We start from the raw sequence: 19613 nt of genomic DNA, 5'->3' as shown, positions 1-19613 counted from the left end.
TGAAAGTACTAAAATAATGAAATAACCATTTCACTATTTTTATATATTTAAATTGTTCTCACTCTCTCTCTTTTTTCTGTAATAAAAAGTACACCTCTCCCCCCGTTCCCAAATTGTGTAGTTCTGGATAGTGCATGAATTCTAAGTGCCATGGCTATAGTCTGCCACTGAGGAAAGAAGTCACAGGCAATCCTTTCTTCATAAAATTGTCACACTCTATCCCATGTGACTTTACCGTCCCTATATATAGATACTAATGGTCCAGAGGATCTGTGCCTAGGCCAAAAGGCAGACATAGGTAAGCCAGATATCAGAAAGGGCTCAGTAAGAAACTCTGCTCAATAGCAGGGTACCATATTGGGTGCAATCAAACTGATCCAATTCTCTCCTCTCTCAGTAAATATAAATGTGAGATTATACAGAGAAGTCAGGATGCTCTGCATACTCTTCTGGAGATGGAACACATAAGTCATTGACTTACCAAAGCTACTAGTTTATTCTTAATGCTGACCAACTGTGTTTCCTGTTTGGCATGAGCCTTGACATTTGGCAGTGTCAGAGGGCAGGACTCAGAGTCATAGTCCAGCTTCCGAGACTGTCGTCCGTGCCCATCTCACTTTCTCATGGAACTAAACTCCCATTATCTAATATAATTATTTTTTTCCTTTTGGATTACTTTCTTGGGGTGAATTTCCCAAAATGGGATTAAGGACTATAAATATCTTTATGGCTCTAGATACATATAAATTACTTGGTACTATTATTTCTGAGAACTTTCCCCTGGATCTTTTGCTCTTCTTATTCCTTATTCTCTCTCTGAATCATCTTGCTTATCTACATGACTATGAAGATTGTTGAGTTCAAGATACCGTTCAATTGTAAGATTCACTATTATTCTATGAATGGCAGAAGTAAAACATGGTGTTAATTGGGCACTCACAATGCTTTCTTATCACTTAAACTATTTCATAACTTTTGAAAAAGCTCTTTTAGATTTTTGCATTTATTTGAAAAGGAAATACAAGCACAATATATTGATTAATTTATTACTAGGATTTTTCAGAAACAGCTCTTCAGAGCTACTTTTTTACTCAAATTCATCTATATCATTGTTTTTTCATCACTATGGTATCTCTTGTTCCATCAAGAGTATGGACAAGTTAGCAATACTCACAAGAATTCTTTATTAACTTCTCTAAGATTTTCTTTGAAGTCGCTGACATCCATTCTGAAAGTTCTTCTTTTGACCCTTTATTGATCTACAAAATGAGTTAACAGAATATCTTCAGACAACAAACAGGACTAGCATGCTCTTCTCAAATAGTCCTTGTGTTTTGTTGACTCAAATGTCCATGGGTCACATTTATCCACTGAAGTAACCTGACTTGGACACGCACAGGCAATATATCTGTTGCCTGACAATAACAATTATAAGATATTATCAACTGTAACACAGCCTGATTTTAAAGATGTTAAAATACAACATGCATTAGCGTGTGCTAATGACTCCCAGACCTATAATTTCATCCTGGACCTCTAAATGGGTCTGTTCTAGATATCTACTTGCAACTCCTATTTACCTCAAATTCAAATGTGTCTATATTTGTATATTTTCCACTGCTGCAATAAAAAATTTCTACACACTCAGTGACTTAAAACAATAGAAATGTATTTTACATTTCTAAAGGTCAGGAGTCCAACATAGGTTTTCACTGGGCTAAAATCAAGGTGTAAGCAGGTCTCTGTTCCTTGTAGACACTCTAGCGGAGAATCCATTTCTTGTCTTTTCCAGTTTTAGAGGCCTTGGCATGTAGGATCTTCCATCTTTAAAGCCAGCAATGACCCGTCTTTCTCAAATCACGTCATTTTAACTCTCAGTCTCCTGCCTCTGTCTTTTACTGATAAAGACATTTGTAATTACGTTGGCTCACCCAGACAATCCAGGATAATCTCATTTTACATCCTTAATTTAATTACCTCTGCAAAAACCCCCATTGCATGGAAAGTAACATATTCACAGGTTCTGGAAATTAGGATATGAACAGCTTTGGGGCGGGGGGCTCATTATTCTGTCTACTACAATGACCACACACAATTCATAATATTCCTTCCTTATCAAATTTGCTCCTCTCTCCATCTTTTCTATCTCAATGATTTAAACCACAATCTACCAGTTTCCCATACCAAAAATCTGGACATCATCCTAGAATCATCCCTCTTCCTCATTTCCCACACCCAAGCCATCAATAAGTTCTGCCATATCTTTATCCAGAAAAGCATCTAAGTCTACTTAGTTCTACTTGTGCTGTCACTACCCTGGGTCAGATCCTCATCATTGTCTATTATCCGTTTCACTGCTAAGTCCTCCCAACCCATCTCCCTGCCATCAGAAGTGATGTATCTCAATACATACCAGAAGGAAATTTATGAGAAGTTTTACATCCTCTTTAGCATCACATGCAGCTGGGAAGGAGATGCACACATAGTAAAATGCCAAAGGCATACATTTGGATGCCACTTTATGAAACACTTTCATATTCTTACCATAGTTAATCAGCTTCATAGCCATGTGAGTCAGGTACTACTCTTGTTAGTGGAGTTAAATGACTTAGACTCAGGCTTTGAAATAAGGTTTCATTACATTCTCAAATCAGCCTCCTACAGTGTTACCTTATTACATGGCTTACTGTCATTTCAAATTCATGTGTTCAGAGACAATTCATGTTCCAATTTCCTTGCTTCTGTCATTGATGCCACCCCTACCATTCATCTTCAAATTTACACTTGACTTACTTATCCCATAGCTAGCCAAACACCAAGACTGAGTTTTTTTTCTCCCCTCCCCTCTGCTCCCCTCTCCTCCCTCCCTCCCTTCCTTCCCTCCCTCCTTCTCTTCTTCTGCTCACCCAAGGATATGTTTATTGATTTTAGAGAGAGTGGAAGGGGTGGGAGCAATGGTGGAAGGGAGTGGGGGAAAGAGAGAGAGAGAGGAAAAAAACCCAATGTGAGAGAAATATCAATTGGTTGCCTCCTGTATGCACCCTGATCAAAGATCAAATCCTCAACCTAGGTATGTGTCTTGACCATGAGTCCAACCCATAACTTTTTGGTGTATAGGATGATGCTCCAACTAACTGAATCACCCAAATAAGGTTGAGTTTTCTAATATATTAACTATAAGCCTTTCAATGTAGCTTTAGAAACCCACCATAATTGGACACCTTTCCATCGAGTTTGGATAGTCCTTTTGGTTTTTCAACTCCATGTTGTAGACAGGCTGGCCACCTCATTGACTAGTTATTCTCTCTGTGTGTTTGTTCCTGTTGACACCTCACTGGGAAAGCTTCCCCTCTTCCCTCTGCCTTTCCAAACCTGTTCTCCTTTAACACAGACTTAATTCACATTGTCTTTGAAGTCTTCAAATATTGACCAATCCCAGGGATCATGCCTCTCTTCCCAAGTTACAGAGCAAAGTTAGGACTTAGTACCCAAGTGCCTAATGTTGTGCATGTTGTGAGTGTTAGTCATTTCCTCCAATCAAATTGCAACCAAGTGAGAGCAAAGCCTAAGTTTTTTTGTTTTCTTATTACCACAAGTTAATAATAATTCTTTTTTAATTATTTCTTTATTTATCTCCAAACTCATATCTGGTTTGGGAATCATTTATTAGTTCAATTACTTTTAATTTTTCAAACTATTAAGATATTGAAAGCTGCTTGCCAGTTCAAGGGTTTATAGAGACTGATGGATAACTGATGGTAGCTGAAAACCCCAGGTGAGCCATCCCCAGTTTTGAAGGAGACAGAACATAAATAACAAATATAAACTAAATAGAACCATCATGATCATCAATTCCCAGACTATTTAGTGATGGCTTCTTTGTGTGTCGAGTGCTGCATGAGACCATAAAGTTGGACAAAAAAAAACAAACAAAAAACTGGAAGAGGACCCGACCCACCCTATCAATCTCAGGGAATTTAGTGGTGTAGGAAGTGTGGTGTGGTGTACAGAACATAGTCTAATGATGAAATCTAGGTAATAGGCATAAAGTGAAGGAATGTGAGAACAATGTGAAAGTAAAGTCTTTTGATTATGAAATCTTTTGATCAAGCTAGTTTGCTGCTCAGAAGAGGGTTGTCACAACACTATTTAATAAACAGTACAGCAGCACCAAAACCAACATGAAAAAGGGCAGATCTATAACCAGAGCACCAAAGTGCAAGAGCACCCATCTGAGAAGCCTTTCCTTGTAGAGAATTCCTCTCTACCAATACACATTCAAACAATGATCAGTTTACTAGATTTCAAACTCAGTTTACAGTCTGGTCAAATAAATATTTTCTTCCAGATCTTATTTTTAAAATCATGTTTATTCATTACAGTTGTCTCAGTTTTTTCGCCTTTGCCCTCCTCTACCCATCCCACCCTGACCAACCCTGTTCCCACAGTCAATTCCCACTCTGTTGTCCATGTCCACAGGTCATTCATACATGTTCTTTGTCTAGTCTCTTCCCCTTCTTTCTACCATTGTCCTCCTTCCCCATCCCCTCTGGTCACTTTCAGTCTGCTTCATGTTTCCATGCCTGTGGTTTATTTTGTTCATTAGTGTATTTTGTTGAATAGATTCCACTTATAGGTGAGATCATATGATATTTGTCTTTCACCAACTGGCTTATTTCACTTAGGATAATATTCTCCAGTTCCATCCATGTTGTCGCAAAATGTAGGAGTTCCTTCCTTCTTTCCTTCCTTTTAAATGCAGATTTTTACATTTAAAAAATAAATGTATATAAAATATTATAAAATATTTAAAAATTTAAAACCATTATAGATTCTCAGCAATTAAAACAACATGACACCAGCACGGACATAATCAAGTAGATCAATGAAATAAAATGAACATTCTACAAACAAATGTATATATCTGTCTAGCACTGTAATATATGATTCAATTGATATTTCAAATCAATGGGGGAAAATAAGGCTTATTCAACAAATAAGGTGCATGGACCACTATTACTTGAAATAAAACAAATATAGAGCCCAATTTCACACATTTACAAGAAATATTCAGGTGAGTTAAAAATCAATATGTAAAATCTAAGGAATTTTAGGGGAAAATACAAAATAATCTTTTTCTTACCCTGAAGTAAAATATTCAAACCCAGAATCTATAAAGTAAAATATTGACAATATTACTATATTAAACTTTTAAGACTACACAGTAATATACATATAAAAAAGTTAAAGGACAAGTAGTGAAATAGGAAAGTATTTGCAACACATCTAAGAAAGGGTTAAGAGGTTTTTTTAGAGAAAAATTTTACAAACATTTAGTCAAAAAATGGATAATATCAAGTATTGGTCACTGTGAAAGGAACTGGGTATTCATAGACTCTTTTTCTTCATCTTCTTAAAAGCAGTCTCTTCAGCATATCTTGCAATGCTGGTTTGATGGAGGTGTATTCTTTTAGCTTTCTTTTGTCTGGGAAACTATTTTGCCTTCCATTTTAATTGAGAGCCCTGCTGGGTAGAGCAGTCTTGATTGCAGGCCTTTGCTTTTCATAACTTGGAGTATTTCTTGCCATTCCCTTCTGGCTTGTAGTGTTTCTGTTGAAAATTCAGCTACTAGCCATATCAAGGCCCCCTTGTATGTTACTACCTGTTTCTCCTTTGCTGCCTTTAGGATTCTCTGTTTGTCTTTGATATTTGCCATTTTAATGATGATGTATCTTGGAGTGGGAGTCATTGGGTTCCTCTTGAATGAGACCCTCTGTGCTTCCTGGACTTGTGTGACTTTTTGTCTCCTCCAATTAGGGAAGCTTTCCATCATTATTTTTCCAAGCAAGTTCTCTATCCCTTGCTCCTCTTCTTCTCCTTCTGGTATCCTTATTATACAAATATTGTTACATTTTAAGTTGTCCTGCATTTCCCTAAATGCCTCTTCTTTCTTTTTTGAGTCCTTTTTCATTTCCTTGCTCTTTCTGGGAGCTTTTTTCTACCTTGTCCTCCAGCTCGCTGATTCAATCCTCTGCTTCATCTAGCCTGCTTTTGATTCCTTCTACTGTGTTCTTCAGTTGGGAAACTGTATTCTTCATTTCCTCTTGTCTCTTATTGAGAGTTTCTGTGTTCTTTTTCATGCTGATATAGTTTGCAGTAAGTTCCTCGTAGTTTCCCTGTAGTTTTTGGTAATTCTCTCTGAGTTCACTGAGCTCATTGAGCTTTCTTAGAACCATTGTTTGGAACTCAATATCTGATAGTTTACTTGCCTCTATCTCATTTAGTTCTTTTTCTGAGGATTCCTCCTTTCTGTTCTCTTGTGGGGTGTTTCTTTGTCTTCCCATTATTTGTGAGAATCTTCTTTTTTGCTTCTGCTTCTTAAACTGATCTGTCTTGATTTCCTGACTTTGTGGTGTGAACTTCTAAGGTAGGAGACCACTGTTTTTTCTTCCTCGACCTGCCTCTGATGATGTCAGAATACTCAGTTCCTTTCACAGTGACCAATACTTGATAGTACCAATATTTTTAATACCTATTAATCTGATTGTGACAATGATGTGTTACTTTAAGTGTTCCTTTATTATTTGTTGAAATTAAACCTGTTTTTGTATATTTATTGACTACCTCTATTACTTTTAAAAATCTTCAAATGACTTTTGTGTTCTTTATCCATTTTTTGACTAAATGTTTGTAAAATTTTTCTCTAAAAAAACCTCTTAACCCTTTCTTAGATGTGTTGCAAATACTTTCCTATTTCACTACTTGTCCTTTAACTTTTTTATATGTATATTACTGTGTAGTCTTAAAAGTTTAATATAGTAATATTGTCAATATTTTACTTTATAGATTCTGGGTTTGAATATTTTACTTCAGGGTAAGAAAAAGATTATTTTGTATTTTCCCCTAAAATTCCTTAGATTTTACATATTGATTTTTAACTCACCTGAATATTTCTTGTAAATGTGTGAAATTGGGCTCTATATTTGTTTTATTTCAAGTAATAGTGGTCCATGCACCTTATTTGTTGAATAAGCCTTATTTTCCCCCATTGATTTGAAATATCAATTGAATCATATATTACAGTGCTAGACAGATATATACATTTGTTTGTAGAATGTTCATTTTATTTCATTGATCTACTTGATTATGTCCGTGCTGGTGTCATGTTGTTTTAATTGCTGAGAATCTATAATGGTTTTAAATTTTTAAATATTTTATAATATTTTATATACATTTATTTTTTAAATGTAAAAATCTGCATTTAAAAGGAAGGAAAGAAGGAAGGAACTCCTACATTTTGCGACAACATGGATGGAACTGGAGAATATTATGCTAAGTGAAATAAGCCAGTTGGTGAAAGACAAATATCATATGATCTCACCTATAAGTGGAATCTATTCAACAAAATACACTAATGAACAAAATAAACCACAGGCATGGAAACATGAAGCAGACTGAAAGTGACCAGAGGGGATGGGGAAGGAGGACAATGGTAGAAAGAAGGGGAAGAGACTAGACAAAGAACATGTATGAATGACCTGTGGACATGGACAACAGAGTGGGAATTGACTGTGGGAGTGGGGGATAGGGATAGGTAAAGGGGGAAAAACTGAGACAACTGTAATACAATAAACATGATTTAAAAATTAAAAAAAGAAAAGAGAAGAAAAAAAATGTATGCATTGGTCCTTTAAAAGGCTCTTTGTGTCTCAATCTGCCTGTCTCTGGCAGAGAACAACCCTGCTCTTTTTCATAGCTGGTTGTTATCTGTGTACTTTTTGGGCTCTGGTGCTGTAGGCTGGGCATACCCACTTATGTTTTAGACCCTGCTCTTCTCAGGGGGATCCAACTGGCCATTTCAATATTACTCTAGTGCTGCTGTCTTTGGGTGCCCTGCTTGCCTACTCGAGTCTCTACCACACTCCTTACCAGTCAGGTTGTGCTAAAGCTGATTCTTCTGTCTGTCCAAGGTTATAAGGCTTCTCTCTCACTATTGTTCAGTTGTGTGTTTTGGGTGATTTCTCCACAATTTAGTTGTAATTCTAGATTGGTCCTGGGAGGAAGTCAGTGTGACTTCCATTCACTCCTCTGCCATCATGATTTCTCCCCCTTTTTCAGGTCTTTACTGTGAGAAGTCATCTTTCTTTTCCATACAGTGAAAAGGCACTGCTCTCCCCCACCCCCACCAGCGTGCACGAACACACACACACAGCAAAGTGTCAAAGTTGTGAGTTGTTTGTACCTTAAATGTCCCCAGAGATTTTTAAATTCTGGGGCAATTACTACATATGGTTGCAAGAGCCAGAAGCAAGAATCAATCTGCCAAGCAACTATTAGGCATGGAATTGTTTCTGCTTCAAAGTATATGCTGGATTAACTTCTAAAGTAGTTAATTACTTTTCAGATCATGCAGTGGTGTTACAAAGCCGAAAGAGAAACCTGCAGCCACCCAGACCTAAGTTGGTAGAAGAAAAAGAAGGTCACGATTTCTGTTATCTTTCAGATGTGTCTGATGGGACTGGATTAAAAGCAAACGAATTGAAAAGTATTTTCTATTTTAACCAATATTAAATAACCAGTTTCCCCCGCACTTTAAATAGTTTAGTTGTTTAAGTGAATAAACTAATGATTGTTTCATCATTATAAAGACATAACCTATATTGAAGCTGCTTGTCAAAGACTCAATAGCTAAATGTTTTCATTGACTGAACTTCACAGCAATTACCACCTTGACAATGGACTAAATTTTCCTGGTGGAAAGTGGTAGGACATAGAGTCCTCAAATTTATTTAACTTCAGAAGAACCTAGTGGGAGATGAGGGAAACATAGGTCTATATGAAAAGATTGTGGCCAGGGATGGGACACGGGGTGCAACTGCTATTCCATCCCTTTTAGACCTAAGACAATCACCACTTATTAATCACAGCACTCTTAAGTCCCACCAAGCTTGCACCTAGCTTCAGAAACCTTCTCAACACAGTGCTTTGGGAGGCCACTACTAGTCAAATGAAACTGTACCTGAAGATGAAACATATTTACAACATCTGATTTGGAAGGAATATCCACTCAGAAAAAGTAACTTAGCAACAGACACTCATTCTCAGTTTGTCAATGTCTGACAAACCTAGGGAAAATAACCCATTCTTTGAACCTATTTAGTTCATTGACACCACTAATGACTTCAGTCTCGAGATGCCTTATCAAATACTAGAGTTGAACGGGCCAAAGTCACCCTGTCCTATACCCTCATCTTTATGAATTAGAAAATTGCATCAGACTTGCACAGTGTCAGGCTTAGCACCCAGGCATCCTGCTCCTCCATCTCACGCTGCCCCTCTAGGGACCACAGGGCTGTGTTCAACGATGTTTCTCATCTTATGTGTATCATCAGTGTGTTTACATATAGAGTTATATGAATGAGATAATACTGCATGAAATTGATTTGTTAGTAAACTAGCAATTTTATCAACCTGTAAAATTTTAATCACAACTTCCTTCCGAGATTAATATAATGGTCAAAAACTACATGACCTAGATATCTGTTGATTTTTGAATAGCAGTAAATTTAGCATCTGCTTCTAAGAATAGAGGCAAATCCAATATGAATGGAAAGAATTGAACCAGATTTCACAATGTATAATACCAGCTTATATAGATTCAAAACAAAGCAGAGATGATTAAATTATCTATAATGGTTCCCTAGGATTTCAGCATTTCCTATGCCTACTTCCATTCCTAATTAAAAAGAATGAATCACTAGTGTTTTTTATGAGTTCAGAAAGTAATATCTAAGGTTCTTTACAGTGCCCACAGAGGAGTTAGAGCACAGAGCTCTTTTTCTCTGCCTTCCCTTTCACTGGGGAATTGGTCCAGACCTCACTACCACTGACTCCTTCCCTTTTTGCCAAGCCTTGTAGGTTGGCTTTTCCTCTTTATGCCAAAAACAAAATAATAATACCAACCTTCTGTCCTATTAATAAGAGATTTATTATCTTACCAGTGTTTTTTAACTTTGGCTGCACATTATAATTATCTACTTTTAACACTCCCAGCCCTGATGAATTGAATCAGAATCTCTGGGGCTGGAAACCAGGCATTGTTACTTTTAAAACTTCCTAGAGTTTCCAATGTACATTCAAGTTTACCAATCACTGACTTGAACCAAAAGGATGAAATGCAGGATAACCATACATCAGGTGAAGGCAAGGCCCAGCTGCAGTTCAAAGATCATCAGAGCCATTGCTAACATTGTCTTTATTGTTTCTGCTGCATATCTCTGTAACTAGTATCCTCCTTCACAGTGTAGCCAAGAAATACAATCAGAAGCAGTCCCAGGTTGAGGTAATGGATGGACAGATCCCAGTGTTCTGGAACTAGCTAGGATTAGCTTGCAAGGTCAATTGTGAACATTTCTCCCCGACCTTATGTTCAGCGACATCATATTGCTAGCTTGCAATTGCCCATGATGGGAGTATTTACACCATGGAAATCAGGGTTTGTGTTTTCCTAAAAAGTCAGAGATTCAATATTTATCATCCCCAAACTGAATGAATCTGTAATTCCTGATCCTGATCCAACTTGAGAGAGAGAAACTTAAAATCATCTTTTGCCTATTAGCTGGTCTAAGTTTATGATACTATTGCTCCTTTAATTATTTGAAAATAAGGAGAGGGAGTAAAGACAAGCAGCAAGAAAAAATAGGACTTTGCTGCTGCCACTATGATCCTGGTAGTTTCATGGTTAAGTAGGAGAGGAAAACAAGAATTGAATATGACCTAATACATCTCTTTTCCTTAACATATTAGCCTAAGCACCCATATATTATTTCTTTTGGTAGAGAACCAAGATAAAAGGAAGGTGGATATGTAATTACAGTAGTTAAGTCATAGTATACACTGCTCTAATATAGAGACTCCACAACTTAGTGGCTTATGCAAAAAGAAATTTAAAACAGTCATGAAAATTTCCAAAGGTCCAAAGCTATTATGGTAGCTTTCATCTCTGACTGCTCCCAGCTCCTGTCATTACATGTACACACTGAACAGTCAGAGGGGAGAAGGAGTAAAGGGAGCACATACCTTTCCTGTTAAGGACTCAACTAGGAATGGCTTCCATCACTTCCACTCATACCCCATTGGCCAGAACTTAGTCTTAATGGCTTCACCTAACTATAAGTAAGGTTGGGAAATGTCTTCTTAGCTGGGTAATGTGTCCAGCTAAACTTCAGAACACTTACAGCTAAAAGAAGAAGGTGAGGGTGAATATTGGTGAATAACTAGAAGACTTTTCCACACCATCCTCTCATTTACATGCAAGTTTTTGTGTTGACATGGCTGGAGTTGGAGGCTTATCAGGGCAATACTGTAAAACATTTTACAGGAAACAGTAACTTCTTTCAGTTTTCAAGTCCTGATTTCCCAGGAGCTTCCAATGTTAGTAGAAAACATCATCTCTGAAATTCAATGTAAATAACTCTCAGAGTTTATTTCAATGTACACAGGTGAAATATTGTGTGTTGTAATAGACTTGGTTATAGACTTTCCAATGTAATATTTTACTTGATATGTATATTTTTCATCCAAATAACTCTTTGAGAGATAATTTTATTAGGACTTATGAAAACACATGGAATATCTTTATAATAACAAAATATAAAATTCTAGACATAAATATGCTAATTATAAATAAATAAGAATTAATATAATTTCTAGTCTTTCTCTCTCTAATCCATTTATAGTCATCACACTAATATTTCCTTACAATCACCACTGTCATAGTACTCTCCTCCTCAAAAACCTTTGTACTTATTTTACTTGGCATTGTGGGGTTCCATGTGCCTGTGCTGGCGGCTTAATCAAGAATCATGTACAACAGAAAGCAGAGGGCTTATCAGGAATTTAGGAGACTTGGATTCTCATTCTACTTCTCCAGCTATCTGGTTGGGTGAGGTTGGACCCAAGCACCCTCTGACTCTAGGTAGAGCTGACTCTGAAGCTAAGATTCAGACTAGGTAGATGAGACCAGCTAGGAAAGGATACTTTTTTAAATTAATTGTAGGGTGCTACTTTTCAATTGATTCTCAATGATCGTGCTTTCTAGAATGCATCCTCCTCTGTTTAGTCCCTTCACCTTGAGTGCAGGCCACACCCAATGACTTGCTTCTACCAGATAAAATACAGCAAAAGCAGTGGAATGTCAATTTCTGAGATAAGATTATAAAAGACTGGGCTCTTGGCTCACATCATTTATCTGACTTTTCTTCTTTCTTCCTGATTAAGCAAGATGCCATATTGTGAGCTATTCCATGTAGAGGCCCAATGTGGAGAGGAACTGAGGGCAGCCACCAGCCAGCTGGCATGTTAGGAGTAGCATTACAAAGAGGCCTATGTAGCAGAGAACTGATGCCTCTATCAAAAGTCAGCCAGGACCTGAAGCCCAACAGCCTCAGGAGGGAGCTGGGAGTAGATCCTCTCCGTCGAGCCTTGAGATTGCTGTAGTCTTGGAACCTTGACAGCAGCTTCAAGAGAGACTCATCCAGGGATCCCAGCTGAGCTGTGCCCAGATTCCTGACTGAAGAAACTCTGTGTTAATCAAAATATCGATGTTTTAAGCCACTAAGTTTTGGGATAATTTGTTACATAGCAACAGAAAATTAATACAGTAGTACTATAGTGCTACTGAAAATTGAGAGAAATTAGGAAAAATTATTTAGAAGTTAAAACTATTAAAGCTGATAATGTGGAGGGCAAGATGGCAGAGGAGTGAGTGGAAGTCACACTGACCTCCTCCCAGGACCAATTTTGAATTACAACTAAATTGTGGAGAAATCACCCAAAAGAAACAACTGAACAATAGTGAGAGAGAAGCCTTATAACCTCAGACAGAGAGTATCAGTTTTGGTACAACCTGACTGCACAACAGCACACAAGACGTGGTGGGCAAAGTGACCCTCAGTCAACAAGACAGAGGGAAGGACCCACCAAAGAATGACCAAACAACAATCAAAACACAATTACTTTTATAGAGCCAACATAAATGGCATAAAAGGCATTGCAAAAGCATCAAGTGTACGAGATCAAGGAGACTGCACCACTGAATCTCACAGATCTCCTACTATAGAAGTTCACAACACAAAGACAGGGAGTCAAAACAGTTCAATTTAAGAAGCAGGAACAAAAGAAAAGAGTCTTGCAAATAATGGGAAGACAAAGAAACAACCCCCAATTGAAGGGAAAGGAGGAATCACCATAAAGAGTACTAAATGAAATAGAGACAAACCATCAGATATTGAGTTCAAAACAATGGTTATAAAGAAGCTCAATGAGCTAGTGAGGTAGCAATATTCATATCAGACAAAAACAGGTTTCAAAACAAAGACCATAAAAAGAGACCCAGAAGAATACTTCATAATACTCAAAGGAAGAATCCATCAAGAAGGTGTAAACATTGTAAACCTATATGCACCCAACAGAGGAGCACCCAAATATAGAAGGAAAATCTTAGAGGACTTGAAGAAAGATATAGACAGCAACACACTGATAGTAGGGGATTTTAACACCCCACTGTCAACAATGGATAGATCTTCCAAGAAAATATCAAGTAGGATATTGTGGAACTGAATGATGCATTAGATCAAATGGACTTAACTGATATATATATATATATATATATATATATATATATATATATATATATAGAACCTTTCATCCCCCAAAAACAAAATACACATTCTTTTCAAATGCACATGGAATATTTTCAAAGATACATCACATGACAGGACACAAAACAAGCCTCAACAAATTCAAGAAAATTGAAATCGTAACAAGCATTTTCTCAGACCTCAAGGGCCTGAAAGTAGAAACCAACCTCAAGGAAAAAACTCAAAAACATTCCAACTCATGGAGACTGAATAGCATGCTATTAAACAATGAATAAGTCAATAATGAGTTCAAAGAAGAAATCAAAAATTTTCTGGAAACAAATGAAAATGAACACACAACAGTCCAAAACCTATGGGACATAGTGAAGGCAGTCCTGAGAGGGAAGTTCATAGCAATACAAGCCTACCTAAAGAAGATAGAAATATCTCAAATAACTAACCTAACCCTACATCTTTAAGAACTGGAGAAACAACAACAAAGCCCAGAGTGAGTAGAAGGAAGGAAGTAATCAAGATCAGAGCAGAACTGAATGACACAGAGACTAAAAGAGCAATTCAAAAGATAGATAAATCCAAGAGCTTGTTCTTTGAAAAGATAAAATTGACAATCCTTTAAGCAGACTCATCAAGAAAGAAAGGGAGAGGACCCAAAAAATAATATCAGAAGTGAAAGAGGAGAACTTACATTGATACCACAGAAATACAAAGGATTGCAAGAAATTACTGTGAACAACAATATGCCAAAGAATTTGAAAACCTGGGTGAAGTGGACAAATTTCTAGAAAACTGTAACCTTCCAATACTGAAAGAAGAAGAAGCAGAAAGTCTTGAACAGGCCGATAACAGCTGGTGAAATTGAAGCAGTAATCAAAACACTCCCAGCACACAAAAGCCCTAGACCAGACAGTTTTGCAGGAGAATTTTACAAAACATTGAAGGAAAAGACTAAGACTATTCCAAAAAATCCAAGAAGAAGGAAGGCTCCCAAACTCTGTTTATGAGGCCCACATCATCCTAATACCAAAACCAGATAAAGACACAACAAAGAAAGAAAACTGCAGGCCAATATCACTGGTGAAGATAGATACTAAAATCCTCAAGAAAATACTGGCAAACCACATCCAGCAATACATTAAAAAGATCATCCACCATGATCAAGTGGGACTCATCCCAGGGATGCAAGGATGGTTCAATATTCACAAATCAATAAAAGTAATACATCATATAACAAAAGGAAAGACAAAAATCACGTGACCATATCAATAGATGTGAAAAAAACACTTGATAAGGTAGAGCACCCATTTATGATAAAAACATTCAGCAAAGTGGGAGTAAAGGGCATAGACCTCAACATAATAAAGGCCATATCTGAAAAATCTACAGCCAACATCAGACTCAAGGGGCAAAACTAACAGCTTCCCCAATAAGACCATGAAGAAAACACAGTTGTCTGCTTTCATCACTTCTATTCAACATAGTATTGGAAGTCCGAACAACAGTGACCAGAGAAGAAAAAGAAATGAAGGCATCCAAAATGGAAAGGACGAAATAAAACTGTCATTGTTTGCAGGTGACATGATAGTGTAATAGAAAACCCCATAGACTCCACCAAAGCACTACTCGACCTAGTAAATGAATTTGGAAAAACAGCAGGACACAAAGTCAATATTCAGAAATCAAAGGCATTTTTGTACACCAGTAATGAAATACCAGAATCAGTAATCAGGAAAAAAAAAACCCCATTTTCTATAACAACAAGAAAAATAGAGTACTTAAGAATAAATTTATCAAGGAGGTAAAAGACCTGTACTCAGAAAACTACACAACACTGAAGAAAGAAATTAAGGAAGACACAAATAAATGGAAGTATATACCGTGTTCAAGGATTGGAAGAATCAACATCATCAAAATGTCCATACTACCCAAAGCAATTTATAGACTCAACCCATTCCCTATTAAAATACCAGTGACGTGTTTCACAGATAGAGAACAAACATTTCAAAAATTTATATGGAACCGTAAATGACCCAGAATAGCTGCAGCAATTTTGAGAAAGAAGAACAAAGTAGGAGGGATCACAATTCCTGACATCGAAGTATATAACAAGGCCACTGTAATCAAAACAGTTTGGTACCGGCATAAGAACAGACACATATCAATGGAACAGATTAGAGAGCCCAGAAATAAACCCATGTCTCTATGGGCAATTACTATTTAACAAAGGGTGCAGAAGCATAAAACGGAGTAAAAATAGCCTCTTCAACAAATGGTGTTGGGAGAGCTGGACAGCTACATGCAAAAAAATGAAATCTGACCACCAACTGACACCATACACAAAAATAAACTCAAGATCGATAAAACACTTAAATGTAAATCACAACACCATACAAGTCCTAGAAGAGAACTTAGGCAGGAAACTCTCAGATATTCCACACAGCAACATTTTCACTGACATGTCCCCTAGAGCAAGGGACATAAAGGAAAGAATAAACAAATGGGACTTCATCAAAATAAGAAGCTTCCGCACGGCTAAAGAAAATATCAGCAAAATAAAAAGGAAACCAACTGTACGGGAAAATATATATGACAGTGCTACCCCGGACAAGGGTTTGATCTCCAAAATATATAAAGAACTCACACAACTTCACTCCCAAGAGACAAACAATCCAATTAAGAAATGGGCAAAGGGCCTGAACAGACACTTCTAGGGGGTGACATAAACAGGGCCCAGAGACACATGAAAGGATGCTCAGCATCACTAGCCATCAGAAAGACAGAAATTAAAACCACAGCGAGATACCACTTCATGCCAGTCAGAACGGCCACCATAAACAAATCAGCAAATGGCAAGTGCAGACGAGGTTATGGAGAAAAGGGAACCCTAGTACGCTGCTGGTGGGAATGCAGACTGGTGCAGCCACTGTGGAAAACAGTTTGGAATTTCCTCAAAGAGCAAAAAATGGAACTGCTTTTTGACCCAGTGATTCCACTGCTGGGATTATACCCTAAGAATCCCAAAACACCAATTCAAAAGAACCTGTGCACCCCAATGTTCATAGCAGCACAATTTACAAAAGCCAAATATTGGAAACAACCTAAGTGCCCATCAGTAAATGAGTGGACCAAAAAACAATGGTACATTTACACAATGGAATACTAATCAGCAGAAAGAAAGAAATAGCTACTACCCTTCACGACAGCATGGATGGAACTGTAGAGCATTGTGCTAAGCGAAATAAGCCAGGCAGTGAAAGACAAAAATACCATATGATCTCATCTATCAGTGGAATCTAATCAACAAAACAAACAAGCAAGCAAAATATAACTAGTAACATTGAAATAAAAAACAAACTGACAGTAACCAGAGGGGAGGAGGGAGGGGGATAACGGGAAAAGAAGAGGAAATGTCGTCAAAGAACATGTATAAAGGACCCATGGACAAAGCCAAAGTGGGGAAGGATTGAGGGTGGGAGGTGGGTGTGGGTGGGGTTAGGGGAAAGTAGTGGCAGGAAAATAGAGACAACTGTACTTGAACAACAATAAAAAAATTTTTTAAAAAGCTGATAATGTGGCTAGTAACCTGCGTTTAATTTTGAAAATCATATGCAGAGTAAAAGTAAATCAAAAATTAATTAAATGAACACTATCAATAAATCTTAGTTTAGAGACTAAGATTAAGTCTCAACCTTTGGCCTTCAAAGAAACAGATTTGTTCTTCTAGAGAATGACCACTGTTTGAGCACAATATAAAAAATTGTCTCCTCAAGAATTAAGTGAAAGTTATGGGAGAAACAGTGTGTAGGCCAAAAATGATGAGTTTCTAACAAATTCCTGGTAATTATGACAAAAAAGAAGAGGAAGCTTCTTTGTTTTTAATGAATATTAGAGAGTGTATGGACAGTATATATGCTGTCCAGTATAATGTCCTTTAGCCCCATGTGGTTATTTATATTTAGTTTTAAATTAATTAAAGTTAAATAAAAAAAAATTCAATTCCTCAATCAACCTAACCACACTCTTAGTGCTCAATAGCCTCCATTACCAGTTGCCACAATAGTGGATAGTGTTAATATAGAACATTTTTCTAAAATTGCATAAGGTGTCATTGGGCAGCACTGCTATAAAGTGTTTTCATGATCCTAATACCAATGTTTCTGAAATTTATTTCACTGTTATTCTGTTCATGTACAGTTAACCAACATGAAGTGTCATGTGTTCCTAGAAACACTGGAAGTGACAGCAGCTCAGTCAGCCTGAAGTTGTTCTGAGCACATTGAAGAGCATTCACACTGAGTGGGGAGAATTTATGTTCTGAAAAGCATTAGAAGGCTGGTGCCACAAAACACTAACAAAGATCCGGTCTTAAGACCAGCCAGTGGGAATCACAACTTTCAATACTAGTTCCCAAACATTAGGCCCTCACTCTGCTGCTCTGGCCTCCCGTTTCCATTGCTGTCAAATGAGAGCAGAGGGCCAATCTTTCAAGTTCCTTCAAGCTATGAAACTCAGTGACTCTATATATCCTTCTAATGAGAAAGCTGATGCATGTCTAAATTATTTGATGACTCACAGATGCAGGGTGGGAGTCCTATGGTTGATTTAAAACTACCTCCTTCAGCGTTTCCTCCAGTGTCCAGACTACTTTCTCCTCTGGAGGACACCAGGGTGCAGGGAGCAAATGGGGAAAGGAGTAGGACTGTGCCTGGGAAGTTCATTTCTAATTCCCAGTCGCCTTGTATACCCCTCATGAGGTTGCGTGGACTTTGGAAATGTCTTTCACACCACGTGACTAATGTAGGCAGTCAGGCCTGGTGGGCTCTCAGTGCTTTCTCTACTTAACAATATTTTGCCACCATTTCCACACCTGTGGTTACATTGTGTTGTTTTAGGACTAAGACACTTGAAATTTTCCTGAGTTATGATTTCCTGGAGGTTAAGAAACAAGTCCTTAAATGCTGGATTTTCCCAAATCTTCTATTCATTCCTAGCACTTCCTGCTCCACACTGGCTCTTGGATCTTTAAGTTTGCCCCAGGGTGTGGGAAAGAGAGCTCCCACCTGCACAGCTAACCACTCCTCACCGCTCCTCCTCATTCTTCACCCTCATGTCCAATAAAAAATGCGAGTCCATCCGATCCCCCCTTTCGACGGTAGTTTGTAGCAAATCTTTTTAAAAAATATTTTCTAAGACAATTCTGAAAACTTTAACGCTTTTTTTAATCTAAATTTTTTATCATAAGTTTAATAGTTGCAAAAGTTGTGATCTCTGGGTATTTTGTATTGAACATATGCTCACTCTATATTTTTGTTGAAACCTCAGAACATTAGAGTTTGCTCATTCTGTGAATGGAAAACATTGGCACAGAACTTAACTGACAAAGTCGGTTTTTATTGTTTAACCAATCAGCCAAATCAGGCATAATTTCTGTCAGGATAAATCTTGACGTTATTTCTCAAATTAGGTCAATGTTTCAATATAAGTCCTCCTGACAACCATATCACTTCTAAATTCTAATGCATAGCAACAAAGATAAATTAATGAGCCAATGATATGTGCAGGACTCTGCAGCCTGGATGAAGTGAAGCCCCGTGGCCCAGAGTTTTTCCCTGTGAGCCCATCTGGTGCTGCACTCAAAGAACCACCTGTCTAGTCATTTGCTGACCCAGAGGTTTTTATATCCTGGGGCAACGCACCGGTTTAGGATCCTGGATGGTAAGAGGTGTGATTTTTCTCTTGTAAAGGAGGAGAAACAATTGAAGTGGCTGGTTAATCTGCAAATTGTAAAGGCAGATTAATTTTAGGAAAGAATACACATGGAAGTTGACAGTCTCAAAATTTGTTAGGTTAAAATTCTTAGTGACCAAGCACTTGGTAGAAAGTCTTCATGAACTCCCGGAAGTACATACATGCCAACTTGAAGACCATAGTGTTCTTGTAATGCCCTGTGCTCAG

The sequence above is a fragment of the Pteronotus mesoamericanus genome, unplaced genomic scaffold (assembly GCF_021234165.1).
Source record: "Pteronotus mesoamericanus isolate MK-2021 breed Mesoamerican mustached bat unplaced genomic scaffold, CSHL_Meso_final contig_46, whole genome shotgun sequence".
Classification (NCBI taxonomy): domain Eukaryota; kingdom Metazoa; phylum Chordata; class Mammalia; order Chiroptera; family Mormoopidae; genus Pteronotus; species Pteronotus mesoamericanus.
The sequence above is the reverse complement of the archived record's forward strand: the minus strand, read 5'-3'. Positions refer to the sequence as shown.